The following is a 5,256-nucleotide window of genomic DNA, read 5'->3' on the forward strand; positions in this document are numbered from 1 at the left end:
ATCTTTCAGCTAAGACTTGTGAATTAAGTTTAGATTTGATTCAGCATAACATGGGGAACAAAGTAACAGTCCTCAAGCTCTGAAAATGTGGGGTCGCTAGGGAACTGGGGGCTGCCTCGACCCACTGTTTCCTTTTATGAATAAGACCTCAGGTAAAAAAGTCTCAGTTTAAGTCACACAGCAAGTTATTTAACAAATTGTTCATTCATTCTGCAAATATTTACTAAGAATTTACTGGGTCCCAGACACTAGGCTAGGTGGAGATCCAGGGCTAATAAAACCATGTACCACCTACCACAAAAGGTCTCATGTTCTCAAATCAACAGTGACAGGCAGAATATGAACCCAGATGCCTGGCCTCCCTGTGTAGGGCTCCTGCTACTTCATGTCAGGCCAGTTCTCAGGCTAGAGCATTGAGTTAGTTCATGTTCTACAGGAACTTCATTTGAGTGACTTTTCCCACCTCAGACATATTTCTAATTTGTAGGTGCCGAGACAGGACCTTGGGTAATTCAGACTCTCTTTTCTTTCGGAGCCCACAGCTATCTGAATGCTATGTTTATTTTTAAAACAGAACCGCCACTAATGAGTCACAATGACTTTCTTAACCTGCTCTGAAACCTACTGTTGTATTCGTTTGTCCGTTATTTTGTCTCCCCGATTCGTTGGCCCTGACACTCAATCTGGCTCTTATTCTGTTCTCTTCCCCTTCCCACTTCCTCCTTTCAACCCTATTCCCCAACTACATGAGGATTGATGTCTCAGTGTCTACACTCCCTTCGCCTCACACATCCCATACTGAACCTAGCCAGACTTCCTTTTCAGGGGCTGCCTTCCTGACTAGAAGGGGCACTGGGCAGAAAGAGATCAGTAGTCCCGCAAGTTTCTTCTGTTAGTGGCCTCAACACCCACATAGATCTTATATCCGCAGGCACAGTACCTGCAGCTGTTAAGATTTTCAAAGGCCTAAAAAGAAGTTTAAACACAGCCCCTCATTTTGTTTTACTGAATTCAAAATACAAAAACTATAAAATCAAAGTTTATATTTAATTAAATATCTACCAGTATAAAATTATGCTAGCTTCCTTGGTTGTTAAACTTATGATAGTGACTGCTACATATTCCCTTCTTCCTTTATAAATAGAATTCCTAGGTTTTAAGCAGGTGCAAGGTCACTCAGCAGAAGATAACATTTCCCAGCCTCCCTTGAAGCTAGATTTGGTCATGCGACTAAGTTCTGGACCTGAGAAGTGAGTACAAACAACACCTGCTACTTCTGGTTGTGTGGTAGATATGGGCCCTTCTTCCAACTTTCTCTCTCCATACTGGTCAGGGCTACTGCACTGAGGAACTCCAGGGGGCACATTCACACTGCCTTTGTGCCATGTGGCTGCCCTGTCCCAGTTGTGATGCAGACCCTAATGCAAAAGCTGGAGCAGGATGCTGAAGGCAAAAGTCTTGTTTTGAGGAGGGCAGAAATGACCTGCCAGCCCTGGATCACCAGGCTCTGTCCCCACTGTTTTTAGAGGTTCTTTTAGCAGCTTAGGCTGTGCTGAATTAAGGCTTTGGTATGCCTAACATTTGGTTACATCTGAAAATAATTTCTAAGTTAGAGTTTCTCACTTTGCAAACATTCCACCTATGTGATTGTCATAAAATCTAATCCTAACTCAAGAGATTTCCTAACTAAAAATTTTAAAATCCTTTTAAAAATTTTTCAACAAAGAATATTTAATGTAGGCTCGGCACCTGTGGCACAAGTGGCTAAGGCGCCAGCGACATACACCTAAGGTGGTGGGTTCGAATCCAGCTTGGGCCCACCAAACAACAATGATGGCTGCAACCAAAAAAAAGAAAAATAGCCAGGAGCTATGGCGGGCACCTGTGGTTCCAGCTACTTGGGAGGCAGAGGCAGGAGACCCGCTTGAACCCAGGATTTGGAGGTTTTTGTGAGCTGTGATGCCACAGCACTCTATCCAGGGGGACAGCTTGAGGTTGTCTCAAAAAAAAAAAAAAAAAGAATATTTAATGTAGGATATATCCACATTTTAATGAGATAGGACATACAAAAATAAATGTACCTAGGACCAATGAAGTTTTTAAAAAAGCCTTGATCATTCTCAGTCCCTGTAGCTAAAACTATCAGAATCACTTTTATCTTTTCCTCTTATTAATTCCATAAATATCATGTGGCAATTACTTTCAAATAAGAGAGTATCAAGATTGTGTTCAGAGATGTCTAGGTTTGAGTCCTAGTTCTGCTAGTTACTAGCTATGTGACTGTGAACAACCAGTATAGATCTCTACTTACCTGTAAAATGGGGCCAATAAATAACTACCCATCAAATAAATAACTTGACTGGCCTTTGTCCTTGATTCCTGGTAAAAAGACTTTACCATTCCTTGGAACTTCCTGAGTAATAGAAGTGTTTTTATTACTCATGAGCTTCTTTAGCAACACCTGAGTTTATAAGATGACTCAGGATGGGTGATGGTCACCAGAAAGACCAACAATGTGATTAGATGGTTGGAACTTTGAGCCAACTCAATCTTCTAGGAGAGAAAAGATTAGAGATTGAGGCCAGTTGCATATTCAGTCAATCATGCCTATCAACCGTCTTCCTCCGCCAAAAAAAAAAATTCTGGACACCCAAGCTCAGTAGAGTTTCTTGGCTGGTGAACACATCAATGTGCTAGAAAGGTGATGACACAGCAGGTGGTCATAGATACTCTGCATTCAGAACCTTCCCAGATTCCATGCTGTGTTATCTTTAATTAGTAAAGATTTGTATCCTTTCTAATAAAACTATCATCATAAACTTAGTTATATGAATGACTTGTTTCAGCAATTACTGAACCCAAAAGAGTCAAACAAACCTTAAAACTTGCAGCCAGTTGGTCAGAAGTGCATGTGGCCTGGGGACCCCCAAAGTGCAACTGACATCTGAAGTGAAGATAGTTTCACTGGGGACTGTGCTTTTAACTCTAGATGGTTAGCATTAGAATTAAATTGTATTTCTGTATACCAATTTGTGTTAGAAAAGATAAAGATCTCATAGAGTTGTAAGGGATAAATAAGAAAATACAAATATACAAAAAGCACCTAGGAATAATAATAGTGACTAGCTTAGAGGGCAGGAAGGATTAAATAAGATAAAATGCATAAGGCACTTGGCATAGTCACAGTAGTTGAAACTACTGTGACCTACACGCTGTGCTACTGATAGAACTCATAATTTCTAAATTTTTATTGTTGAGTAGTATTTGTGATATAAATGTTTTCTTTTACTGTGTATGAATTCCTAGCCTTAAAACTAAGCCATAAGATTGGTGGACTACCTGAGCTCAGGAGTTCAAGACCAGCCTGAGCAAGAGTGAGACCCCATCTCTAAAAATAGCTGGGCGTTGTGGCAGGTGCCTACAGTCCCAGCTACTTGTGAGATGGAGGCCAAGAGTTTGAGGTTGCTGTGAGCTATGACACCATGACATTCTACCAAGGGTGATGAAGTAAGACTCAAAAAACAAAAAAAAAACAAAAAAAACAAAAAAAGAAAGAAAGAAAGAAAAGAAAAGCAAGAAAAAAGATTGGTGTATATTGTTTTACAAGAAACACCACTTTCGGCTCGGTGCCTGTGGCTCAAGCGGCTAAGGCGCCAGCCACATACACCTAAGGTGCGGGTTCGAATCCCCAGCCCGGCCCACCAAAACAACAACGATGGCTGCAACCAAAAAACAGCCGGGCATTGTGGCAGGCACCTGTGGTCCCAGCTACTTGGGAGGCTGAGGCAGGAGACTTGCTTGAGCCCAGGAGTTGGAGGTTGCTGTGAGCTGTGATGCCACAGCACTCTACCCAGGGGGACAGCTTGAGGCTCCGTCTCAAAAAAAAAAACAAAAAACAAAAAACACCACTTTCTGTAAATGTTTTTACCATTTTACACTAACACCAAACACCTATGAGAGGTTGCAATAAAACCTTGCCAACACTTGTTGTCAGTCTTTTTCACTTTACTCAGATGAGTAATGGCATTTCGTTATGCCTTTTATTTAGATTTCCTTGACAATTGATGATGTTGAGTACAAAAAGAGGAAAAACAGAAATAATAAAGAGATAACAAAACAATAAAAGAATTAAGCTCTAACATACCAACGTTACATTAACTCTCAATGGTCTAGGTGCAGCAATAAGAAGACAGAGATTGGCAGTGTAAAAAAAAAAAAAAAAGCAGGACCCAACTATATGCTGTTTATAAGCAGCTCACTTTAAATACAGTCATGCTGACAGGCACAGTGGCTCATGCTTGTAATTCTAGGACTCTGGGAGGCCAAGGTAGGTGGATCCCTTGAGTTCAAGAGTTGGAGATCACCCTGAACAAAAATGAGACCCCATATACTAACAACAACAACAAAAAGAAATTACAAAAAATTAGCCAGGCATTGTGGCAGATGCCTGGAGTCTCAGCTACTTGGGAGGCTGAAGCAGGAGTATTACTTGGACCCAGGGGTTTGAAAGTTGCTGTGACCTAGGGTGATGTCACAGCACTCTAGCCTGGGCAAAGAGTGAGACTCTGTCTCAAATAAATAAATAAACAAACAACAAACGAAGAAAATATAGTTACACATCACTTAAATTATGGTGATACATTCTGAGAAATGTGTCACAATGAACACAATCTACGTAATCTCTTCCAGAAGAGAAGGCAAATACTTTCTAATTCATCTTATGAAGGGAGTATTATCCTTATATTAAAACCCGACAAAGAATACAAAAAAGAAAATTATAGATCAATACCTCTCATAAACTTAAGATGAAAAAATCCTCAACAAAGTATTAGCTAAATACAATAACATATAAAAAGAATTATATACCATGATCAAATGCGATTTGTTCCAACTATGCAAAGCTAGTCAACTCTAAAAAAAAATCAATGTGATCCATATATTAACAGGCTTAAGAAAAAAATCACATAATCCTATCAATAAGTACAGAAAAAGCTTTTGACAAATTTCAACATCCTTCACTATAAAAACTCTCAAAAATATAGGAATAGAGTTAACTTTCTCAACTTGATAAAAAGCATCTACAAAAAACCCTATAGGCTCGACGCCTATAGCTCAACCGGCTAAGGCGCCAGCCACGTACACCTAAGGTGGCGGGTTCGAATCCCCAGCCCGGACCCACCAAACAACAATGACGGCTGCAACCAAAAAATAGCCGGGCGTTGTGGCGGGCGCCTGTGGTCCCAGCTACTTGGGAGG

The sequence above is a fragment of the Otolemur garnettii genome, unplaced genomic scaffold (assembly GCF_000181295.1).
Source record: "Otolemur garnettii isolate 467f Iridium unplaced genomic scaffold, OtoGar3 scaffold00001, whole genome shotgun sequence".
NCBI lineage: Eukaryota > Metazoa > Chordata > Mammalia > Primates > Galagidae > Otolemur > Otolemur garnettii.